The 27,280-nt window shown below is 38.2% G+C and overlaps 1 protein-coding gene across 3 annotated transcripts in view; it reads left to right on the forward strand.

Moving 5' to 3' along the window:
* Positions 1 to 274: 274 nt before the first annotated feature.
* The window catches only part of LOC5575755 (BAI1-associated protein 3), a 436,766-nt gene continuing 409,760 nt past the window's right edge, over positions 275 to 27,280 (forward strand). For all 3 annotated transcript variants that reach the window (XM_021839915.1, XM_021839916.1, XM_021839917.1), the window contains exon 1: positions 275 to 1,608. The gene's annotated coding sequence lies outside the window, so the exon portion shown is untranslated. The remainder of the gene's footprint in view (positions 1,609 to 27,280) is intronic.

Consider the following 27,280-nt stretch of genomic DNA (forward strand, 5'->3'; position numbering starts at 1 on the left):
TTCTCTCCAACACCGAAATGACTCTTAATCGACGAAGACATCCTTTATCACCCCCCCCCGCAATCATCAGTCTCTTGTTGGTGTCATCATCATCGCCATCATTGGTCGGCGGCGTCGGTTTCAACGTTCCTTACCGACTCTCGCTCTCACAGAGTTCAGACTCACTCATACAACCTCTGTTCAACCATTTGTAACATTCCGAGCCAATGTAACTGCAACCTCACAAGCATCCAACGGCGACTAACTGCGCTCCCGTTGATAAAAGATTCCCATCCGCGTTCTCGCTCAGTTGTGATTCGGCCGTGGACAGAGTTAGACGTGCAAAACCTGGAAAAACAGCAACAGCTAGACAGCCCTTGCTCTAGCAGCAAAGGAACCTCCCCACCCTCTAAGCTTTGAAGTTTTGTAGATCTTAGCTGGATTTTTAGTGATTGGGAAATTTTGCAAGGAAAGATGTGAATAAACTGCAATTGTTAGATCGTAGTGAATGAATGGCAGTAGGCTGGGTTTAGTGTTGAGTGCAATCCAGGGCAAACTTGGATCGAATTGGATTTCGATGGAGACGAGTGGTTGTTTGTGAAGTAACGAAATCGAAAGCGAAAATCTCAGCCGTCGAAAAAAGCAGAAGGATTTGCAAGAGTGCTGAAGTTGGAGGATTAGATGTAATTGCCTTTTGAAGAGGATCCGAGAGGGTAGAAAGTGTACGCGGAAGGGCCCTCTTTAAGATTAAGGCGGAATAAATTGAAGAATTTTCCGGTTCAAGTGGCGCTCTTTATTGCATTAAATTAAAAAAATGTTGGTAGATGTTGATCATGATTGCGGGATTGAGTAATTGTTTGGAGGAGTGAAGTGGAAACCACAGTTTGAGTGTGTGGTTGTGGTAAGAGTCGAAAAATAGATGGATTTTTGTCCTATAACTAAAAGTGTGTATTTATTGGGAAAAGAAACGTAATCGGAAAAAGTTTTTCCCATCCGAGGAGTGAGAAGCGACCGAGAGTGAAAGCTTTTCGCTGTTGTATATAGTGGTCCCCCGCATATAAATGTGCTAATGAACGGGAATTCCAAAACGTCGTCGTCAGGCCTGAGAAACCCACAGCCTGCCTGGATCTCATGCCACAGACGAGTTAGTGCAGCAGACAGATGTGTATGTCGTCCCCACTCATAGCCTACTAAGAGCTCGTACATATGTGTTAGGACGACGATCATAGCAATCCGTGAGCAGCTTTATGTACAATCTGTTGAATGTTTTTCCCCAACCGCACATAACCACAACTGGAGCACTAAGAAGCGGCGGCACCCATTTCCGCCAGGCCTCAAACGGGAAGTGAGAGAAGATATTCCCGCGTGAGAGACCCCACGTACCAAAGTGTAAAACTAAAGGGGTGTGAAATTCCGCGAATCTTTCGGTCAATAAAGTAAAGACAATTCATTGCTTTCGAGAAGAGGAGAACCCATTTGGACGTAAATTGTGACTAATCTGCTTTAAACTACGAAAGTAAAATTCGATAATTCAAGAAAATATCAAAGAAGAGAATACTGTACGGAGAAGGTGTTTCGGTTGAAATCCAGTAAAGGAAATCTCCCGCAGGGAAAGAGGGAAATGTAAAGGTAAGTTTACGAGGAAAAAATTACTGCCCCGGAACGGGACTCCCTGTGGTGTTCTTGCTATTCATGGTTGGTGACTTTGAAGCTTTTCTCATGTTCGTTCAATGAGCAGGGTACAATATGACGGTTTAGTCGTAATGGTTGAGCGATTTCTTCTGGGAAGGATAATGAATGTCGTGCTGGTGGTGATTGAACGGTTTGCTAAAAATATATAGGGTTGTACGTGGGAGATGTTTTTTATGTACAGCCGGCTCTTCATAATATTCTACATTAAGAACCACAGTAACTGTTGGTTTTCATGGCAACCTTGATGGGTCCACAGAACGCTGCTACACAGATTTCATGTTATAGACCTCAATGGTAACTACAATGTAGAGCTATGGAGAGTTGACTGTATATCTATGCACAAATGGGAAATCTCATGACGTACAGTTTTGAATCTTGGTCTCACCAAATTGGTGTATCTGAAAAAAGGAAAGCGATTCTAGACAGCAATATTTGCGTAGAATGACACATGTTTTACATATGGCCCTTTTTAATCAAAAAAGATGTTTGAAATCGATAACCTTTGAACATGATTAATCTTCTTCTATCCTCTGGCTTTACGTTCTTACTAACACAGAATTTACTTCTACAGTTGTTAATTTAAAAGCTTTCTTTGCCAAATAAACATATTTACACCTTCAAAGATTATTCTGTCATAGTTATGGTATATAAACCACCATATGTTTCACTTAGAATTTAGCCGATTCTTTCACTGTGGCGCCTTTAGTTGACATAGCGAGAAACGTTTTGAAGTCTTTTGATTCGGAAGCATCGTTCATTCAGCGGTCAACAATTTTAACGGGATCCATACTGCTGTGAATCGCAAGTCAGTCCCATCTGTAAAAAGTAGGTATTGATATAATCGACTAAGAAGTTTAAAGCCTCCTTTTCCATACGAACATTAAAAAAAATCTAGAAGATTTAAACATGTTCCAATCTTGATGTAACTTTGATATCAATCCGAGAAGAATATAATAAAAATGAAAACACGCTTCTTTTTTATGTTACAAGGAGCGGAAACCTGATATGCGATTACTTTCCATTATGGGACAATTTGACTTGCTGTTTTGTTCTTATTTTTCGAATAAATTATAATTGTCATTGGTGCAGCTGAAAGGCCAATGGAAGATATGTCGAAAACTGAACTCAACTCAGTTTTGACGAAAATGCAAATGGGACTAACTTGCGATTCACGGCAGCACGTGCTCAAAATTTTTGCACACTCACGTTCAGTGAAGTACTGAATGTGAGCCAAAAACTAACTGAACGCGTTCTAATTTTGTACGAGAACGTAGTAAGTTTTGGACTCTTTTTCAAGATTCTGACACTATTCAGAAACGTTCTGTTGTATGTATGTAGATAGCCACCAATCCTAGCTTGAGTCTTGCTCTGCATGCGGTTCCACTCAACAGTAAGGTCAAATTTTATTACCAATCTGAATTCAACATACCGCTGTATGAAGGGCCAAAAGGGGGGTGGCGGACCCGTAAGCAGAAACACTTACGCGAAACCCGCGGGAAAAAGAGAATCTCCTTCCAGCCATATGATCCAACAGATTGAGTATTAGAATTTGCAGTACTTGTCGAGCTTTCCACGGAATGGTTTGTTAGAAGAAGGGCGCTTCAAATCTTTTACAACTGTTGGAGAGAAAAGTATTAGACGCGAACGACTAACATTTTTCCTCCTGACTCCGATTGGCACTCCACTTCATTGTCCAGTTGTAAGTTCAATGATACCCTGGTGCTCCCTCCCTTCCCAAAACATGTTGAATTCAATTATAGGGAAATGTTATATAGTAGAAAAGATTATAATATATATAATAATATGGTAATAAAATACGAAAATAAAATGGTAGTAACAATAAAATAAAATGGTAGTAACAATAAAATATAACGCAGTACAATAAAATTTAATATGATATGGTATGCAGCATTATATCGGCCAACACATATTTTTCTTTCGATTTTTTGTCCTACCGATGATATTAGGCTGGTCGAGGGAAGGATGATAAAAATAAAGAAATAATTTTAATGAAGAAACGTTCTGTTTACCAAAAAATGCACAATGAATTAATGAGTTTCAAAACCTACTTCAAATTTTGCTGAATCCATATAATTTTAAAATGATTGAATCAATCATGTTCTATCCAGCTTTTAACGCTAGCTTGTTATAAAGTTTGCATCACCCCCTTTTGACATATCTTGTCTACACTATATTTTTTATAGTTCAATCAAAGCAACCTTTGTGGATATGGTTTTCAAAAAGTTTCATTTCAAGGCAATCCAATTCAGATTTGTTTGATAATCGAACAATTTCAAATAGCAAATCGAGGCTCCTGCCGATTTCATTTCATTATCATAACAAGTGCACCAGTATTCGTCCATTTTTTGAAAGCTGGATAATACTTTCGCATGGAAAAATGTTCATAGCATGAAAATTTTCATAAGAAAATTTGTGATTTTTGCAATACTGATGGAGGCTACAAGTATAGATTCGGCGATTGTCCGACAATTCCCCGAAAACCATTTCCCCGAATGATTTCTTCCCTAAGGATTTTCTCCCGAAAACCATTTTTCCGAAAGAACTGTTTCCCCGATTGTACCGTTTCTCCGAAAGCTTTTTCCACAGACATTTTTTATTTATTTAAAAAATATCGGTGAAAGTAGCATCAACAAATTACGTAACGCTCTAGGGGAGGGAGGAGTAGGCTCAAACGTTACGGCTCACACAAAAATTTTAAATTTTTCATACAAAAAGCGTTACGGATGGGGCAGGGGGTCATAAATTTCCAATTTAGGCGTAACTTAATAAATGGGTGCTGCCTAATACTATATTCAGCAAGCTTGATAATCGCTTTAAACGAATGATTCTTTTATGAATGATTTGAATCGAAAAACTAAAGATGAGATATTTGGAGTGAAAATCGATGCCAGTTTTCACTGGCAGGTGTGTTTTTAAAAATATGTTAAAAAAGTTAAGTTCGGTATTCAAATTTTATTATGCTAAGAATCGTAATCAAAATACATAAAATGTTTCGAAAGAACATTCAAAAGATGAACAAATCTGACGGTTAATGTTAATGTCGTTTTCGTTTTTAGGAACTGGGTCAGTGATCTACACATAAACAAACCAACGTCAAGCAAATTGTAGCTCGGACGAACTTTAATCGGGTTGGAGTTGTAATTGTGAGTCAGAGCGACCAGTTCCAAGTTTCACCAGTTCCAACCTAGGCTCAAAAACGAATTTAGAAATTAGTTGATTTGGGACGCATTTAACAGTCCAGCACACCGTGTCCAGGCTATCATTCTATCATTGTTTTCGCGTTTGTAGATTGTGTTTCTTAAAACATAAACGGATGTTTTTTTAACTACAACTAAGAACGTTAAAGGCTTGTTTTCAATTTTATAAAAATCCCTTCTTTACATTATAGGGTGTTCTTTTTAATATAACTGGTCTAATAATCATTGGCATCAAAATAGTCGATCATTTTAAAACTCTCACCTTCTTGTCATCGTAGACAGTTCTTCAAAGCTTTGCTGGTTTAATGTTGTTTTGCTTGCAGCTGCTACTGATTTCATCATTAATTTGCCCTTCTTTTATGTGAAGGCTGTTCTTCATAGATAACAATATGAATATAAATTAACAGAGCTACTAAAACTTTAATCAGATTTTTCTGGTAACTACACGCTACTAGTTCAAATGTCATTGTGAGAACAAATACTACAGATTCTAATATTTTGATCCAACATTTTCAATGTTTTTGATCTACTTAATTAATTAAGACTTTACTACTTAACTTAACTTAACTTTTTTTTCTCAAATAGGCGATTTTTTTCTGTTTCAATAGTGATTATTTAGTATTCATTACTTACATGTTCTCTGTATTTAAAATTTCCGACTAGATGATCCATTAAGGAATGATTTGGAAAAAATTACGTTCGGGAAAATTGTTTCTATCCTAGACATAAAAAGGATTTTTGTCTGGAAAACTAATATTGATTGTCAGGGGGAGAAGAAAGACTAGAAGGGAGACTCAAAGTTTAATTATGTAGTGCAAGATATAATAGATTCTAAGGATCAATGGTTTCACTGTAGCTAGTCACTGAGTGTAATGAAATTACGTTTAACACTTCAGTCGTCGCTCTGTTGTATTTTGTACAACACAGGTGAAAAAACCTCGCTCTTCGTACACAGCATCAGCGTGGTGCATATGGCGGCGGTCAACCGCGCGACGACCGGAAGGTTAACCTAGTGGACATATGGCACGAAGATGTTTGGCCAAATAAGGCATCTTTGCGTAATAATGCGAAACAAATGTGAAAGAACAGCCTATTATTAAAAGAAGGGAAGTTTAAGAATATCAGCTAAGTGTCACTGAATAATGGAACAGTATAAATATAAAGAACAGCCTATTATTCTAAGAAGGCAAAACTAAGCCGAATGTTCATTCGTCCAATTGTTCATAAGCCAAATATCTATACTAAAAAGATACCGCTTAAAATGAGACTGCCTATCATGTGCTCGCTTTTTTCATCAGGGCACCACAAAAAATAATCTAAGGGCTCATTTCCACATTTCATAACGTTGAAGGGAGTGGGTGGGTGCCCCTAGGTTGTTACAGGTCATACAACAAATTGTAAAATATTCATACAAAAAATGTTACGAGGAGGTGGGTGGGTATCCAACATGTCCTTTTTTAGCGTTATGAAATTTATGAACAAACACTAAGTTGTTTTGAGCCAAATGCTCGTGGCACATTATTTTGAACATCTATAGCTTTAAACACATTAATTTGTATAACAAATTAATCAATTTTCGTCTAATCTTACATCAGCTAACACGTTAAATTCTTTTTGGCAGCAGGAACAAGGATAGCTTTCAGTATGTCATTTACATTACGATTTTTTCGGGGAAATGGTAGATTCGGGAAATTTTTTTTCGGGGAAATAGTTCATTCGGGAAAACGTCATTCGAGGAAATTGCATTCGGGGAAATGGTTTTCGGGGAAATGTCGGACAATCGATTCGGCTGATGCAAACGCAAATCTACTGTTAATTATTAGAACAAAAAGTGGAAATGTTCAAACTATTTTAAACTCCTCGAGTTTGTGAGAACGAAAAAGACGTTTCTTCTTCTTCGAACATGGAATGGCTCCTCTTCCACGTTGTATCTGTTGTTCGGTTTCACGTTGAATTTGGTTCGATTTTGTTTTGCGCCGTGAAGGGTGTTATTTTTTCTATTCGCGCGTTTCGCCGACAGTGCGTTAAGTAAATGCCAAGCCAGAGGTTTTTGCGTCGCCGAAGTGGAGTATATTTTTTTGTTTGCTGTTGCGTGCCATCGGAGTGATTTTCTATCGAAGCTTTTGTGTGTTGATGCCAAGATTATGACTTCAGTCGAGGATAGAATACCAACTGATGAGCTCGTTTCATGCTTATGATATCATGAATTAGTATCGTGGCAATGGTACGTTTATTCAATCGTTCAACAAACTATGAATGGTGTTGCGGCGTGCAACTGGGACTTTTGCTCGGGTGAGCGGGGATGGAACGATCGGTTGATCGTTCGCCATCCTGTTGCCGGGAACAACAGGGCACAGGACCGATAGCTCGACTGGAGGGAGGACTTAACAACTCTAGCCTTAAAAAAGGCTATTTGGCTTCCACTGCTGGAGGGAAAGGCGGTTTGGTAACTTTAACTTAAACTTCTATATTATTCCTCTTGATGTTTACAGAATGGTGGTTGAAAGAAAACTGAATCAAGAGCTGCGCACGCAAGTTCCTTAAATAAGCTGCAGGTAGATGCAAGCATTGGATGCGCAGCGGTGAGGTTGCGATGGTGGAAACTTCCACTGCCAACAAAGCACACTAACGACGTGGTGCGTGTGTGTGGGTTCTTTGGGGTGGATGTTAGTTTTCGGAATGAGAGGCCGAAATACTCGCGGCGGCTCGAGGTTAGATGGAACAGGGGTGGGAAGGACTCATAGGCAAACTCATAGGAAACTTCGCGTTGGCGCGAACAGATGGTTCATCACTAGAAGTGTCGGCATAAGCCTTTATTGCTGTTAAAAAATGAGATACACACAGTTCGAACGAAACGTGTAAATTTCTGAGACATATAATGCACATAATTGGAGCGTGGAATATCATGGATACTTACATGATATGTCATGTAAACTTCGATTATATGTCATGTAATGCAGCAGGATTATGAGTGGTTACATGACATATAACACATTTTTACATGATTTCAGACTTAAATTTACATGACGTCATGTTTACATTGCATAAATGAAGTTTACATGATGTGTAATCTTCATTATTTTTAACAGTGCAGGTACCTATTATTTTGTTAATTTTAATGCAATTACTAAAATTAACTTTTGAACAGTTCGACATTAAAAATGTAGACGTACTGATAGATAACTTTTAATTGAGGCTACATTAATCACATCACTTACCAAGGTGAATCCTAATCATGTAGCTTTTAAACTCTTCCACTAACAACTTTCCTGTGAAAACCATGGAGATGCAGAGGTGATCTCGATATCTAGTAACAATGGATATCACACTAACTTTCCTTCCCTTCCCTTCCCCGATGACCATAAGTACGTGGCCGGCGCCGTTATTGACATTACTAAGTTTGGAGTTCTAGAAATTGTACATTGAAGATGATATGCTAATCCTAAGCTACTTCTGTTAGTTCCCTAAGCAATTCGTTCAATTACGGAGTAGCAACTACGAATTGTACGGTCATCAAAGGTTATGGTTATGCTTATGATGGAGGCTGCAAGTATACAAGTAAGTTTCAATCAATTTATATCTTTCACAAAATTTAAGTCCTATTTTGCATACTTGGTTGTTTTAATCGCCAAAAAAGTATACTTCAAATTTCCTTCAAACATCAATGAAATCAGCATGACGCCATGGAACATTTCTGATATCGGCAACGAATTCAACCACTCCAAGCTTTCAGGGGACACATTATTTGATCTTTGAGACACGTAAAAAATCATTTTCTCAACCGGACGTAATAATACATTGCTAGATTTCAATAGTACAGTCAATCAGTTTAGCTTGTACTTGCTTTTTAGGAGAGGAAATCAATGATATCAGATGAATCATAAAACTTACTCTCTAAAGGCTTAGTAGACCGTCATTTCAAATTTATGCACCTCGTTAATTATAATAACAGATTATGAGAACTAATGGGAGTTATTTAAGAGTCATGTCCTAATTGAAATACATAGAGCACCATACTTTTTACGTTATCATGCGTTAAATCAATCTTTCGGTCATGACTTTGGTTGAGCAGTATATTTTCAAATGTTAAGCTCGAGCTATAGAATTCTTATATCAAAACAACGAGAAATGTCACCGAGATGACGTCAAACCAGTGAACACGATCGAAAGAAATTGATCAAAAAATGGTTTAGTCACCTTTTTCGTCAACAGATGGTGCTGTTGGAAATGGGTGCACGACATTAGGCATAAATACGATAGGCATAAATACGATAGGCATAAATACGATAGGCATAATGGACGTTTGGCATAATAGATGTTTGGCATAATGGACGATAGGCATAATGGACTATAGGCATAATTTTCAAAATTAAAATTAGAAATCGTTTACTGGAAAAGTGTATTAACTTTTTTGATATTTTTTTTCCTATCTTCATTAACGAGATTTTTAGCCCTGAGCTAGTTCATCTCGGGACCAACGGCTTTACTTCCCTTCCGAAGGAAGTCGTAACTATGACTTTCACGTCATAAGTGACTATCTCGTGGTTGGGATTTGATCTTCGGCGTGAGTGGCGTGAGTTTTAACCATAGAGCAAAGCCATGCTGAAGGTACCGTCAAACGGGGTAACTTGCAACAGGGGTGAAACTTGCAACACTTCGACATGTAACCGAATTGTCGTTTCGTTCAGCATTGAGTTAATTTTTTATAATTTGTTCCGCCATTTGTTGACCTCAGGTATACAACAGAAGATTTTGGCGTGGGTTTGGGTATTGTTTCTTTTTAGCTTGGTTTGCTGGAGGTGAAAATCATATTAAATGTTGGATTGCATGTAAGTTATGCTGAAAAACGTTCTTCGTACCACTCAAACGGTAGAAATATGTCATTCGAGACATTTGCTATTAGTTACAGTACTTTTTTTTCCAGTGTCGGGGACATATTACCACTGCGACCATTTATTTGATCTTTTGTGGTTTTGTAGTAACAGTACTTAGTAGTATCTTAGTTCGGTTCCTAGTCGATCCAGGATCTTTTCGTTTTCTTCACTCTCTTGGCCATGAAGCATAATCGCGTATCGTGCACAAATGAGAAAGCCAAGAATAAGAACGACGCTGTACATGATCTGTTGCTCATCTTTTGGGTTTGGTTCTACACATATAACTGGCAAATTTTTCATCAGAGATTATCCCTTCTTTAAATTGAAGGCTGTTCTTTATAGTTTTGATGTCAACAAAATTATTAGAGTTAGTGCTGCTAATGTCTTAATCAGAAAATTTCCCTTCTTCTATAAATAAGCTGTTCTCTCGAGACATTCATGTCATTATTGCTTTGAATATTTCCATCATACATTTTCCCTTCTTTGAATCATAGGCTTTTCTTTATACTTATACGGTTAATTAAATGGTTGGAGGAAAAGACTGATTGAGAAATCACCTTCTTCCAATATATGTTGTTATTTGTAATTTTATTTTTCTAATAGTTTTTGGAATTGTAGATGTAAATATTTCCATCCGAAATTTTCGTTTCGACTTGCTGTTGATTGATTATGAGTAACACTGGGTAATCAAATTAGTTGTTGGAGCTCTATGCAATAACATTGGGAATATCATTTTTCTCCCAACTTTTGTAATTAAAATAAATATCTAATTAAATTTTAATTTTAAAACTTGATGAATATCGAGGAAATTGATTGAAAATCATCGAACATTGCTTGCACAAGTAGCAAAGGAACCGTTATCACTACATTTAATTGAAGAGCAGACTCGAAGTAGCAATGTAACGCCAAGAAGATAGTTGTCATACTACCAGAAAATTATTGCTGAAGATAATGTCACCTATCAAAACATAAATTCTTGACGTGCCTCTCGATTATTGTCTTCAAGGTACTAATTTGCACTATAAGTATCAATATTTGTATGGAAAATTTCCCTTCTTTAGAATTAACTCAATTATGTAAGAGTAATATAACAAAAAAAAATGCATATACTCATTAAAATAAACATCTTTAGAAACAAATAACACTTCGATTGCACATCGCAAATTTAAATTGATACTTACAAAAATGGATACCCACCCCCGTCAGCGTAATATAGTTTGCAAATGGGCCCGAAAATTTTTCGATATAAGGCGAGTTTCAAATGACACACGCGCAAGTTATTTTATGCCAAACGTCCATCATGCCTAACATCCTTATGCCTAACGTCTTTATGCCTAATGGGGTATACTCGTTGGAAATGCTGGATGGGTCGTCAAATTTGTGTTTGAAATAATTGGAAGTGAATCATATTGTTAATATTATATATTTGCTAGAAGGCTAAAAGTTTCACTGAACACTATTTTCAAGGTAAAGGTGGTGAAGAAGGTATGGGAGATTTAATTTTTAAACGTTTTTTTTAATTTCGAACTGCTCTAGTGTGCATATTTATCAGAGCGTCTTATTCAGAGCAAAATCCACAGGGAGAATAATAAGTCCCATTCAACTTTTTCTTTTCTTTAGGATACAATTGGATTCAAAAATCACATTCTGTTTTAATTTTGCTGAAGTTTTTGGTTGGCAAGACACTTAAAGTTATTGCAACCAACCAGCAGCCAACTCGTTTCTTCTTCACAGTTACCAACGACGATGATTAAACTGGAAATTTATGAGCCATAGTCAAGCAACCGTCATGGCTTCTCCCCAAGAATATATTAAATGTAACGGGCAATTTCGGGCTTCTTCGCTACTAAATGGCTTCAAGCCGAGATGAATGTGAACAGCCCTCCATGTGGAAATATTGCTGCGTTTAGTATGATCACCGAAACGAGATAGATCGGTCTGCAGCACGCAATTTGCGCAACGAGAGAAGACTCCACGCGTATCTACATATTGGCCGCTTTTGATGGTGCGTTTCCCATCGAAACCGCCCTCAGCTGTACGGTTCGGCTGATTAGAAAAACCAAACATTAATATTCATGACGAATCGGAAATCAGGGGGCTGACGCTTATCGAATGCCCGGTCTCGCACATGTAACCACAGATTGGAGTCGATCCGCCGCATGTATGGGAACTAGATCTGTGCGCCAACTTATTTACAATCGGCAACTACATTGACAAACATGGGTTACATTTTAGTATTCAAAAATTAACAGATTCTCAACAATACAGCAATCAAAAATTAAATCCAATATTCGCAGAAAAACCCCGAGAAATCCTTATAGGAATTTTCAAAAACATTGTCTTTTAACATACCTAACGGAATCTCCATAGCAAACATTGTTGAATTCTTGAATGAATCGCCAACTAAATCCCTGTAAGAATTTATGGAGGAGTTTTCATGGAAAGAGCTTACCCGACTAACACACATGTTATAATTAAGGAATATGAACTGTTATATGACCAGATCTGGTCATATAATAGTTATTCTGCATCAATTATAACATGTGTGCTACTTGGGTATGGACATATCCTTGAAAACGTGCAGGAGGAACAGAGGAAAAGTGAATGTATGGAGTATTTTATGGAGAGATGCTAGGTAAAAAAATGTGGTGAATAAATTGTAATTCTTTTTAATAAATAATGAACAGATATTTAAAATTGTTCTTGTAAAAATAATGAAAAAAAAATATGCAGCAAATTTTGCAAAAACATTTATAATATTATCTAGAGAAACATATTAAGGAACACCTGATCAAATTACATAAGAAATTGTGCCTTCAAGGAATTCTTGGAAGATTTTTTGCAGAAATATTTGACTACATGTATCGATGAAACCTCTGAAGAAATTCGAAAGCATTCTGAAAAGTAGAGCAGAAGCACCGGTTTTGGCCATACGCCAGTTGTAGCCGTAGGGGATTATACACCGTTTTACATTGCCAATCAGCATGGAATCTTTTGTGTTCAGTAGATCACATTCACATAACAAAGCTACCCCGAGTAACACATATGTTATAAATAGGGTAATTAGACTGATATATAGCTAGATATGGTCATATAAAAGTTATTTTACCTCAATTATAACATGTGTGCTACTTGGGTACATTCATTTACTCGTTAAAATTGATTCAAAACATAAGAAAAACAATTCATTTCCTTTATAAGTTTAACTCTTATACATCTAATTTGGCCACTCTCATGAGTAATCAATGCGATTGGCCAATTTAGTAACCGAAGATAAATCTCTGGCCGAAACTGTTTCCGTTGACTTATATTGACCAACGAAATTTTCAAAGTGAATAAATGGTTATAGCTCAGTTTTGATATTTTACACACATAATATAGATTGAAAGCTTGCATTTGACATGCTTGTAGTATAAATACGGCTTCCCATTTAATTTTTATTGACATTTTCTCTTAGGCTGGCCAAAACCGGTGCTTTTACCCTAATTGCTAGAATATATGGAAAATTCTCCCAATACTAGATATATACTTGGAGAATCCCGAATTAGCATTACTTGAGAACATCTGAGACGAATCCTTAAGCATTCTTGAAATTGCTAAGAGAAATTTTTGAACATGAATTCAATCTCTAGGTGATTTTTTGGGGTGATGTAAAATATTATTGGAGGAATTTCAGTAGTGATTCTGGAATCTGAAATCTTTGAAAAAAAAAATGCAGAAGAAATCACTGCTAGGATTTGTTAACACATTCCCTAAACGAATACTTGAAGCAAGGTTGTACAAACTTGTTCACCATTGGGGGTAGGTGTTTTATTTTACTGGCACCATAAACAATCCTCGAACATCCAATAGCAATAGTGTCCCCCAGGTATGGAGCTTGTTTAGATGGGTTTTATCATGCACTGTTATCCCCCCGACCTGATCAGAGCTGTAGCAGTAGATGAAAAACAGACTCTCATGATGTGTTACGGATCAGTGATAAGTGAGAGATATTCTCAATTCTCTCTGTATTCAATCCCTGAAAATAGAAAGTAGAATTCTAGTAAAACATTTGCGAAATTCTCAACCAATGAACCAGAGGATTTTTTACATAGTCCTCTGCACTGTTTAGATTTTGTATGAGATTTTGACGTTTACTGACATTGTTGTTTAGTAATTTCATGGAAGAATGAAAGAGAGAGAATGATTTTTGTGCAGAACCCCATAAAAAGAGTTTTTTTTTTTTGGCGAGATGGACCGTGACCGGTCTAGCCGTCTGACACAGACAAGAAAAAAAAGAGTTTTTGCTACTTTTTCCCGACTACCTACCCGACTACCCGTTTTCTCGAATTGATCATTTCTCCGAAAAAACATTATGTACTCGACATACTGAAAGCTACTCATGGTTCTGCTACCAAGAAGTGTTCAACTTGCTGACTGAATGACAAATGAAAATTTGTTAAGTTTGTTGTAAAATCGATAGGATATGCTACACAAAACAACGATGAATCGTTCTTGTGATAGTCTGACATGAAAAAGAGAACACATGTTAGGTAGTTTCATTGTAGTCGATACTTTTGGCTTATGGAGCTTTAGCCGAGTGGACGTTTGGCCGAATTTCGTCTTCTTAGAATTAGAGGCCATTTTTTTATATTGATCTAATTGACATTAATCAGATGATATGTCATTTGGAATTTTCCTTCTTTTGATGATAGGCTGTTCTTCCAAAATGTTTCGCATTATTTCACAAAAATACTTTACTCAGTCAAGAGTTCTCATTCCATATGTTTATTATTGGCCAAACATGTTGCTTCCATTATAATTAGTGTGGTATTAAGGACTATAACTACAGTTAATCCATTGAGGATTAGCACGTGTAGCAAAAGGTAGAATCTATTATATCCTGCCATACATTATTGAATTACCAAGCTGAGGGTCGTGGGTTCGAATCCCACCGGTCGAGGATCTTTTCGGGTTGGAAATTTTCTCGACTTCCCAGGGCATAGAGTATCTTCGTACCTGCCACACGATATACGCATGCAAAAATGGTCATTGGCATAGTAAGCTCTCAGTTAATAACTGTGGAAGTGCTCATAAGAACACTAAGCTGAGAAGCAGGCTTTGTCCCAGTGGGGACGTAACGCCAGAAAAAAGAAGAACATTATTGAATTACCATAATTTTTCCTCCTAGAGACTTTTAAACAGATTCAACACCATGCTTCTTTATTATTTTAGGATAATCAATATCAGTTTTCTAGATATATACTTTTTTATGTTTTGGTTAGGAACAATTTTGCCCAACACCATTCAGCTAAAAGGGTCATCTAGCCGATTCTATGACACTACCCCGAACGCCACTACCCCGAATGCCACTACCCCGAACGCCATTACCCCGAAAGCCATTACCCCGAATGGGTCACTACCCCGAACGCCATTACCCCGAATGGATAACATTTTGAGACATATTCTAGTTAGAGAGTGGGGAGATAATTGTACGATTTCTTTTGAGTATTTCACGAGTTTGGGTCAAAAACATATTTTTCAAATATTAGAGGATAAAAAAGCAGCTAGTTGTTCAGCAAATAATTTTTACACACTATGTTTTGTCCTCTAATTTTAGGAAGATTGCAAATTGCAATGCACTGAAGAACATCCTATTTCGAAAAGAAGGGTGAATTTATTATGAGAAGGATTGCTATAATTTGCACAAAATTAGGATGTAGTAAAGTCTCTTATTGGACGTCGGTAGCCACTTCCTTTACTCATTTTTATAGGTGTCGGGCATTAAGATTAAGATCTTCTTAAAGATTTTGTTTCGTAAACGATGGTAATGGAAGTTCACCCTGAGATAGTCGCTGCAAGTGTTGTTCTATGGAACCCGCCTAAAAACCAACCTAATAGACGACCGTTCCGCTATCGCACTTGTACACTTGTATATGTTAGAAAAATCGGTGGCTTCTGATTGACGCTACAGAACTTTTGTTGATTTGTGGGATCATTAATTTGAATTTCTGTGAGATAACCAAAAAAATTATATTTTTTTGATTCAAGATAATGAAGAAATGATGATGGCAGAAAAGTGGTGAGTAAATCCATAAGAGACCTGTCTGTTTTAATACAAGAAGATAAAAGAAAGGGAAAATTTCCGATTAGAATTATAGCAGGAATCACTTTAGTGGATGCCTTCAAGATATATTCCTTTATAAAAAGCTGGAAATAATAGTGACTAGCCACCCCCTCGTACTTTTTTTTTGTATGGAAATTCTACATATTGTGAATGGGCTGTAACATTTTGAAGACAACCACCCACAAACTTGTTTGCTCCCTTAAGCGTTTGTGAATGGGCTTTAATAAAATAAGCCTTTTATTGACTGAAAGGAATTCGGATCCATAACCCTCAATATGGTGTTGCTTAATAGATGCGTAATCACCGGTATGTGGATTTGTTGGTGGTGTTCATATTTCAATTTTGTTTTTGAACAAATATTTTTCTTTCTTATGAATATAGGTTGTGTCATAGCATCACATTGTTACAGTGATCATTCACGTCATAGCTGCAAACATTTCATCAGAAATTTGCCCTTCTTTTTTAAATAGGCTGTTCTTTCACGATTTTGTTGGATATGTTTGCAGCTATGACGTGAATGATCACTGTAACAATGTGATGCTATGACACAACAAAATCGTGAAAGAACAGCCTATTTAAAAAAGAAGGGCAAATTTCTGGTGAAATGTTTGCAGCTATGACATGAATGATCACTGTAACAATGTGATGCTATGACACAACCTATATTCATAAGAAAGAAAAATATTTGTTCAAAAACAAAATTGAAATATGAACACCACCAACAAATCCACATACCGGTGATTACGCATCTATTAAGCAACACCATATTGAGGGTTATGGATCCGAATTCCTTTCAGTCAATAAAAGGCTTATTTTATTAAAGCCCATTCACAAACGCTTAAGGGAGCAAACAAGTTTGTGGGTGGTTGTCTTCAAAATGTTACAGCCCATTCACAATATGTAGAATTTCCATACAAAAAAAAAGTACGAGGGGGTGGGTAGGTGTTAAAAATGGCAATTTTTGGCGAAATGAAATTTGTGAATGAACCCTTGAATTGCGAAGGTGGGCTTCGTAGCCGTGCGGTTAGTGTCACCGAGGCATTTAGCCGCATCGTGCTAAGGAGTGTGGGTTCGATTCCCGCCTCAGGCTGAAAAACTTTTCGAGAGGAATGTTTTCCGACTGTGCCACTGGGCGTTGCATGCTAGTCCGTTGTCTAGTGTAGTGCTTCCTTCAAAGGGCAAACAGCCCACTGGAAGCATTAACGTGTAGTGTCTCTACTTAAAAAAAAAGGTGCCCATTGAGCTGATAAACAGGCACTGTCTCAGAAAGAATGAGAAGAATATAGTTGCCATCAAGATATTTCGAAAGAATAGCTGGCATATAAAAGATGGGAAAATATATGATGAACATTTTACCGACGAATTTTACTTACTTACGAATTTTAATTACCAGCCTTCATTAGAGACGCATTTTTGCACGCAAAACAAGATACTGTACTGTATCTCATACTATTCGGGGTAATGGCTCATTCGGGGTAATGGCTTTCGGGGTAGTAACCCATTCGGGATAGTGGCGTTCGGGGTAGTGGCGTTCGGGGTGATGGCGTTCGGGATAATGGGATGGAGCCCATCTAGCCAAAACAGTCTAACAAAATGAGCATTTCATTGATGAATACTCAAAATGCTAATAATCACTACAAAAATTGCCTATTCAAATAAATGTCTGAATTTAGAGTAGATCGAAAGTTCAGAAATGTCTAACTAAAACATTAGAATGTGTAGTCACTAAGGAAAAAACCTATTATAGTTTCAGCATTTCTATTAACTTTTATTCAAATGTTTATCTATTAATAATTGCCTTATACTTAAAGAAGGGAAAATTTCTGTTGAACTTGTTAGCAGCTAAATATAAATAACTATAAAGAAATATTATAAATACTCCTGGAGAAATTTCTGGAGGAATCCGTAGATAACTATTGAAGGCATCGCTTTACAGAGTGATCTCTGAAGAAATTGCTAAATGAACTGATGTTATCTTAGGCATTTCTTGTGGACAATAGTCCAAAGAAACTACGCAAGGTATCCACAGAGATATTTCTTTTGCAGAATTTCTGAATAATTCTTCAATGAGTAGGTATTGTCGAATACTCAAAAATAATCCTTAAACGATCGCTGAAACATTTCATGGAGACATTCTTTCAGTTTACCCTATAGGTGTTTATGAAGAAATCCTTACAGGTTTTCTTGGATAAATCTACCTAATGAATCCCTGAATAAATTGCAGGAAGCATCCTTGAAAGGATCTCTAAAAAGATACTTAAAATAACACGGACATCGTCTTCAGCCATTTAGATGCATAGACCGAAAACCAGACAACGGACAAACATGCTCCAATGGTACAGCCGAGAAACATTCCTGACGAAAAGTTTCAATGGCTGCAGCGGGGATCGAACCCACACCCCATGACACGATACACTTAACTACCATACGACATCGACCGCACGGCCGCGAAGCCTGGATGGGCATGAGAATGAGCATGAGCATAGATAATTGTACAGTTCGTAGTTGCTATTCCGTGATTTTCTATAGCAATCGAAATTGCACAGAGACTAGCTTTCCATTCCTCAATGTGCACAAATCGAGAGTTCAAATTTTTAAAATCAATAACGGCACTAGCCATGTACTTACGGTCATCGGGGGAAGGAATGTTAGTTAGACAACCATTGTTACTAGAGACAGAAGAATCTTTTACATCTCTACAGTTGTCATGGGAAGTAAATTGGATTTGTAGGATAAGGTAAAGATCTGGGAGTCACCTTGGTTGGTGATGCGATCAATTATATATTCACGCCTAACCCACCCTCGCAAGAGCAAGTGATACGATCAAAAGATCCAACAACGCACGGCCAGAAGCCTGGATGGAGTAAAAAGGAACTCCCGGAGCAATCCGTGGGTTAATTTTTGAAAATATCCATTGACGATTTTTTTGTGAGAATTTCTCAATAATTCCTAAAAACTTTCCGATAGCACCTGTAAAAACTACATTACCTAATTTTTCGAGCAGAAAAATGTATTGACGTAAAAATCCTGATGAATACGACATGAATTGAAAAAAAAAATGAATCGGTGGCGGCGCATAACTCTAATCCGAATGGTCCTAACTCATGAATCGAGGCGAAACCACTATTACTCGGCATTCATTGTAGTGCGACGGGAAATGTGCGATAGTGGCCGATTGTCGGAATTACATATGTGGACTAGTAGAAGAACGCTCGATTCGGAACCGGAAATGTGGAAGCTCATATATCATTTAGTCATTGACGAAGGAGGGATGCTTTTCGTCGACGACGCTCGTCAACTTCATCATTAACGGAGAACAGAGGAACCAAATGGTATGGCTGCTATTTGACATATGCTAGACGCAATGTATAACCGACGACGAAATAATGGGATAGGTCGTTCCGTTCCATGCCATTTGCCAAGGACAAAGTCTAGCCACTAGACGCAGAGGCATCCAGTCAGCGAAAAGTGACTTTTTGCCACCGCAAGCAACATCTAATGTTTGATGGTGCCATAGGGTAATCCTCTTATGGTGCAGAACGTTGATTTCAATTTTCATAACAGTCTGACTCTGGAATCGAATGGAAAACTATTGGATTTCGGAATCGTTCTCCCATCAGCGTATATTTGCGCACAAATATCTTATCAGCAAGCAAAATTGAAACGATCCGAGCAGATGTTTATAAAATTGCGTCTGTATGTCCTCTTCTTCGTTGAGCTTTGTCGACAAGGGGGGGGGGTGGAGTTGGAATATGGTGAAAACTTCATCCCCAAAGAAAGAAAAAAAATCGTGAAGCCGTGGAAAACCAAAAGACTCGGAATAATCGAACCGAACAAGCACATTTCTCTAAAGATACACACGCGCGTGTTTCGGATGGCACACCGTAAGATGGGAGTCGAGGAAAGAAGCTTACGTCACAGACAAATAGACGTAACACTTAGCACGATTTTCTTTAAAATCCATCGATCATTTCATCCCATCAACGTCTGGTGGCCATGTTGCACGAAGAAAGCCTGCAGATGGCGTTAGTGTGACATGTCAAACACAAAGAAAAACGACGCGAGTGCCTCTGGTTGTGAATTATGAATCATAGAATATTTAAAATGACCGTTTTAAACGTGGTCGATTGGAAATTTCGCAGTGTTACGTCCGTTTGTATGTGATTACGTTGTTGGTTCAGAAGGCAGACACACGGGACGAACCGGCTGCTGTAATCCCGGCTCGGATCGATAGTGCCACAAGCTTCCCCTTCCAGGCTTTGATTATAGCGAACAGCGGTGGATTTGAATGCAAATCACGAATCCGATACTGTGATAGAAAAGTGGAGCAAAATTTGTTCCCTCGTGCTCGAAGTGTACCGTAGATAGAGAAGGATTAGCACATCAGAACGATACAGATTCTCAGTGGGGCAGGTTAGAATATGTGTGCCGGTGTCAATGAGAAAAAAAAATACGCTTTTTCAAAGACGTTGCGTACGAAGAATGCTATCTGGACACAAGCCCATGGACCAACGTGATAATTTTGGTAGACATGCTTTGTGCCTAGGTAAATTTGCATTCAAATAAGGTTCATTATGATAAAAGATGTCATTTTTGAAAAAAAAAAAAAAAATGCTTACTAGCCTACTAGATATGTGAGAAGCATATTTTTTATGTTATAAAACTCAGAGCAATATTTAAAATGCTTTAACCTTGGTAAGAACTTGTAGTCAAATCACTTAAAAACCACAGATTACTTTTACAGTTTGTGTCCAGTCCATGACAATGAAACAAAGCCACGATTAAGGTATTTGAGGTCGATTCCTAGGCAGAATTTTTATTATAAGAATCTCATAGCCTTTGGATGTCGCCTAACTGAGGTTCATTTTCGTTCTCAATTGGATGAGGCGAGAGCACCGGTCGGCCCAGGATCTTTTCGTAATGGGAATTTTCTCGACTTGTTTGGAAAAATTTGGGTTCACCCCCTCAGAAAACACACAAAAGTGTTTTGTCCATACCTCGTCTAATTGAAACTTTATGGCACATTCGAAAGGAAATGAGTTATTCTTAGTTCGTAGGTATTTTGTATACTAATTTTTTACTCAAAGTTTCAAGACATTGTTCAAAAAATCGACTGAAAAAAACATTGCTAATTTTCTCACCATTGGGTCGACCAAAATTTTAAACCATTAAAATTGTATTCTTCTTCTTCTTCATCTTGTTCTTCTTATTCTTTTTCTTCTTCTTCTTCTATTTGGCATCAACGTCCTCACTGTGATAGAGCCTGCTTCTCAGCTTAGTGTTCTTAAGAGCACTTCAACAGTTGTTAACTGAGAGCTTTCTTTGCCAAAGTTGCCATTTTCGCATTCGTATATCGTGTGGCAAAATCCATAAACTTCATGCAAATAGTGGGCTTGAAGATCGATCCCACCTTTGCGCTGGAAACTTATTTTTCCAGTATTTCTTCAGTGCTATTTTGTGCAAGTATAAATCAGTATTCATAAATAAGCCCGTCCCAGAGGAGAAAATCAGCTTCCTTTTGTCGTCACTCATCCGCAATTTATTCGCTGGTACCATCAACTTTTTTCACTGCTGTCTAGTGGCTTTCGAAAGTCTATCATAATCGTGTTGGCTCCATCGACGATATCAAGATTTAATGGGGGGAACATTTCCAGCTCCTAACAGCAATATCATCATCAACAACAACAGTTTCAAACGACGACAACAACCTGGAGGGTGAAAGCAAATGACGAACCGCGGAGGGCTTTCTGCGCAATTCGAAAAGAAAGAGCATTCCGTTTGAACCATTCGGCAGGATATCGATGAAAGTGGAGGATAATAATTTATTTTGAGGATGTTGCTGTTTGTTCGACGAATTGCGTGAAGCTATTTGGAAGAACTTTTCCAATCTACCACAGCTAATTACAATATTTTAATTTGTTGATGAGCATGTTTCGTTTTTTTTATTTCTCGAGACAGCAATAAATTTCTCGGTTGAAAGGGAAAAACGAAGACCAAATTTGTTTGCATTATTTATTTAGCAACTCGATTGTGTATAAAACTGGTGAAGCGTATAGGAACAGTACAAAATATGAAAAACATATAAAATCCAAAATGCACAGAAACACAATGCAGTATACTGTCTTTTTTATTTCGAACAAAAAAACATATGTGTGCAATTTATCCTTCATCGTCGCAAAAACCTGCAACTGACAGCGATGATGGCAGTAAAATTGAATTAATCTTTCCGCTTCGTTATCCGATGCGATGATATTATTGTCTGCTCGGCTCCCCCAGGCGGTCCTCCCACTCGAGGGTCATTTGTTGAGATTCGGTGTTCAAATCGCTCATAGTCAATCTGGCATATTACAAGCACTCCACCAGCTGATAACGGCACAAGAGTGTAAAGAATGCTTCACAGTTAAACCTCCATTTACGTTATGGGCTGGGGGTACGAAAATGGAATCATTACCTAAATGAAACGTATGCTACGTAAATGGAATTCTCGCTCTTGAAATTCAGTTTACATGAAATTTTGTAGATTGATATTGTTAAGACTATAAATTTAAGTTGTATAACACAGTGATGAAATCAACTCACCTATAAAAATTCTGACCTGCTTCGGAAACAAAATGTAATATGATGTTAACAAAATGTTGATAAACATGCCAAAACTTACTCGTTTATCTGCGTGTTTCAAAACGTTGTACCTAAAAAACGATATTCGGTGCGGTAATCGATGTTTTACGGAACCGTTGTCTGATGAAAGAATATCCGATAACTATTTAATTGTGCTAGCAGCGTTGAATCAAACTGTGTTTTCACCATCGTATTCCTAATCGAGACAATTCATCATTGTGTATATTGCTCTTCATCGTTTACATCTACGCTTTCTGTATTTGTTGTTTCTGTTGAGTGAATCGTACACGCCATCTACTTTTGAAACGCAGAACATCGCATTGAATAGGGTGCGACAAAATGGATCAAGTTTGTTGTTACAAATGCAAAAACAATTGCTGCACCGAAGAAATTTTAGTGGTATGTGAAGGATTTTGTGAACAAATCCTCGTGTCATCAACAAAAATTGTGAATGAAGTGTCAACTGTGAAGGCTGTAGTCAATTCTAATGACACAAATGATACTTTCAAGCTGTACGTCTCCAATATTGCAAATGATGTCACCGAAGAAGAAGTTAAATCGATGATTAGCGGCGCTATACCTGCGTACCACATTTATGCCCTCGATTGTCTTAAACCTGCATGGAGAGACGTGTCAACAATGGATTTCGTATCGTATGAAGTGGAAATCGACAAAAGGTACCGAAATGAAGCTTTGAATTCCTCAAACTGGCCAAAGGGAGTGAGATATCGTGAATTCAAGGATCGTGCTGTAACAGCATGGCGACCAGATCATTCATGCCAATCACCTTAATTATATATATATATTTTTTTTTATAGAGACTTTACCCAGAAGGGGCATTCGTCTCTAGACCTTAATTATAATCAGTTTAACGTGTTCACCATCTTTGTAATAAGTTGTATGCTGTAATAAGTTAAAGTGTTCATTAGTACTGAATTTGAATTGTTTGTGAAATGGCTTGTTTAGTGTATTTAATATGGTATTGCTTTCAATGTTAAAATATTTGTGATGATTCAAAATTTTGGAATCTCTTGTTTTTCGATAAAAGTCTATGTTTTATAACATTTAGTAATTAAGTCTGTACAGTATTTTTACTGAAGACGTAGATACAATAAATGTTGATAAAAGTCTAATTTGGTTTTACCAAATTATGATAATAGAGTTTCAAACACATAAAACCTAGATATAAGAAATTATTGTATTTAATTGAATTAAAATATAACCGCCTTATATTTTTGACTTTACCAAATATAGCAAAATCACAACTCTCGCTTAACTTATGATCTCGCGCAATAAGCCATTGATAACCGTAACTGGGGTAACTGGGGTAACTGGAGTCACCACTGAGAGATAGAGGCAAATCTTCTCATCATTGTAGCATTGTTAAATAACATGTTGTAAATCCATTCATTTGTTTAGTAACACGCTGTTGTATTTTGTACAACACTAGTGGAAAAACCTCGCTTTTCGTACACAGTAGCAGCGTGGTGGTCTTGACGGTGGCAAACCGCGCGACGACTGGAAGGTTAAATATTTGTTCATTAGTCATCCAATACTGCCACCTGCAACAGGTTATGGGCCTGAGCGAGTGATTTCTTCCACAAGCCGAATATTTTGGAAGCAATATGGAAGGAAGCTGATCCAGCCTGTAATAGCTGAACAACGCAAAATATTCAAGCTGGCTCTTTAAGGTAGAACTTCTGCTAGCCCGGGAAGAGCTATGGCGTTACGTGACACCAGGTGAGAAACCGGAAGTGGAAGCAGAAGCGGTTTGGACCGCTAGAGATGTCAAGACCAGCTGCTCAACGACAATCAATACGTATTAATCCGGTCGTCGAAACCGCGAAGGAAGCTTGGACGGCGCAGCCGTATGGACGATGAACTAACCTTGAAGCTTTTCAAGTGGAAACTTCTGGACGATGTAGCGATTTGCGGTCCGGATTCTGCAATGAAAGTTGGACAAGCGAAGAAGAAGAACCCAGACAACCAAAATGTACGTATAACGTAGTGACAGCAGATAAATGATTAAAATGGTATAATATTGCTGTTTGCGTTTGACGTGCAAATCTTGCCCGAATGCGTTCCAAATGCGGTAACACGAACTAATCAAAGGATACTTAGCAACCATTATCCATATCACCGCCAACCAAGCAAAGATAAACGATCTTTGACTTCGCCTTCCTTGTTGAAAATCTTACCGCATTTGGTGTTCCCGCATTTGATATTAGCATTTCAAACGCACACAGCAATATAAGGAAACTAAATATCGACCAAAAAAAGAGCGCCCATTGATTGCTGATCTGAACGCGCATTCTCCACAGAATAGAACTGTCATATTCAACACAATGAGGAGGAGAAAACCACAACAGAAAAACAAGAGAGCGATGCGAAGCACGTTACGTTGGCCGACGGGAAGAAAGCGATTGTGGAAGGAGAAGGTCCCGGCGTGATCCAGTGCTACCGCTGCCATAGCAACGCTCAAGCTAGGATTGTACTACTTGAAGCAACCTAGCGAAGTCATCTTCCTGGAGGATAAGAATCATCCGAAGGGCTGCATACACGAATGGCTTAGGAAGCTTGGGCATTGTGATCCCAATGCCATAGATCAAACGGACAAGAAACACCTGGTCGACGATTTGAGTATTTGTAAAAGTGAAGCAAACAAAATCTGCGAATGCAGCTGTAAGTGTAACAGCACCCGTGCGCCTTTCCCCAAAGAATCAAAATCCCGATCGAAGGCGCCCTTGAATCTCGTGCACACATACGCGTGTGGTCCGGTGGAACACGAAGGAGATATCAAAAAGTGGCGGACAAGACGCACCGATCAAGAAGGAGAGTACAGCAGCTTTCTTTTTACCGACGAGAAGGCATTAGTCACCTGCAAGTGTTCGGTTCCCGTGCATGGGTGCACATACCGAAGCAGAAGAGTGAGAAACTCAATTCAACGGCGGAGAAGAATGATCTTCGTCGGGTATTCGCAATAACCCAAGGCGACCAGGTTCATGCATAGAGGCAACGCCGAAGGTCTACATCAGACGAGATGCGAGGTTTGTCGGGGGTGAACCAGGACAGCTCAGCGACATTCAGGAGGACAATACCGTCGAGTACCAATTAACACTCAAGCCAATCGTAGTAAGCCCACCGTCTAACGAGATTAACAAACACAACCAACATAAAGGCGACTATGGCGAAGGGTGTAATACGGCTGCTGGCGAGTCGGATAAAGAATTCACCGATTCAGCGATGATGAGGCCAGTGTGAAAATTGAATTCACCAATATCGACACGTAACTGGTTTAACCAGTGATTGTACGAGCGAACTCCGGAGCTACACCGAAGCAATCTAGTATCTAGAAAAGGAAGAATGGCAGAAAACTTTGAAGGAAGAAATCTTATCATTGCAGGACACCGATCGTGAGAGTTGGTACCCCTGCCACCCGGAAAGAAAACCATTGGATGTAAGTGAACGTACAAGAAAAGCAGGACGAAAGCGGAAACACAGTGCCAGGTTGGTCGCACAGGGTTCACCCAACAATATGGTACGGATTACACGGGAAAAAATCGGTTGCCGGATTCATGAACAAAAAGTCATGATTTCATAAAATTTCATGTTTCATGATATCATGACTAAAAGTCATGAAATCGTGAGTATTATGCAAGAATTTGTATGCTCGGGGCGTTACACAAATCTAACTGTCACTTTCTTCATCTTAGTCAACGTGTTTAATGGCAATCGGTGGTTTTTTTCTAGTGAAATTATAAAAAAAAAGTTTTGTTTTTGAAAAAGTTTAAATTGAAGACACTGCTCTTCGGAACCTTGCCATCGTATCGATGACATTCTTGGCGAGATTTCCGTTAGTTCCCACATTGTGTCACGACACAAACAATCTGCCGGAGCTGTTAGATGTTTCAAAATATACTTACAAGCCTTCACCTGATTTCGCAGAACCGGGCAATGTCAGCCGTATGTTCCAGTTCACTTTCCACATTCACAGTGTTGTTAAGGAGTGTTCCATTACTCATGCAATCCATCAGCATTTTGTGAGCCCAGGGACCATTTGTCAAATCAATTGATGTTCGAAACAATATTTTGCGTACAAACCTAACCACTGAATGTTCGCATTCCTGCTAAAGATTTGGCACTCGTTAGGTTGACAATTGTGGAATGTGTTCGCGGTTTATTACAAAACTACCGGGACAAAAGTCGCAACGATTTTAATTTTCATTTCATTTGTTTACCAATAGCAAATATAAACTGGGATCTAAATTGACGTATAATGTTCCGTTTTCATGAAATGAGTTCATGATTCAGGGATCCTGCTTCATGATTTCATGACTCAACTTTCCACTTTTCAGCACCAAAATCGGAATCATAAATGACAGCCATCTAAATACATGAATAGTGCTTATGTTTTCATGAACTGTTCGTAAATCCGTCTTGACGTTGATTGACAGGTACGCTGTTTCGCTGCTTAGCACGTTAAGTGTTAACATTTCGGCAGCCGAGCTATTTGATTAAATTTTACCCACGAATTCTTCGTACGATCGATACTTTGTTTCATTTTCTGCCTTTTTTGGACAAGCTTTCGCTTTCTGAAACCTTTCTGAGGCATCAGTTGTGTCCAAGTCGGCTGTTCAAACTAGTTTCAGTCCTCTGAGTGCTTTTCGACGTTGCTTGATTTCTGTCTCCACTTGTGGACACCATGATTTAGATTCGACATAGCCCGATGTTCTCGGTATACTCGCTATTTGCTGAAATCATCAGCTCCACAAACTCGTCTACGTCGATTTCGT

Source organism: Aedes aegypti, chromosome 2 (assembly GCF_002204515.2).
Source record: "Aedes aegypti strain LVP_AGWG chromosome 2, AaegL5.0 Primary Assembly, whole genome shotgun sequence".
In the NCBI taxonomy this organism is placed as follows: domain Eukaryota; kingdom Metazoa; phylum Arthropoda; class Insecta; order Diptera; family Culicidae; genus Aedes; species Aedes aegypti.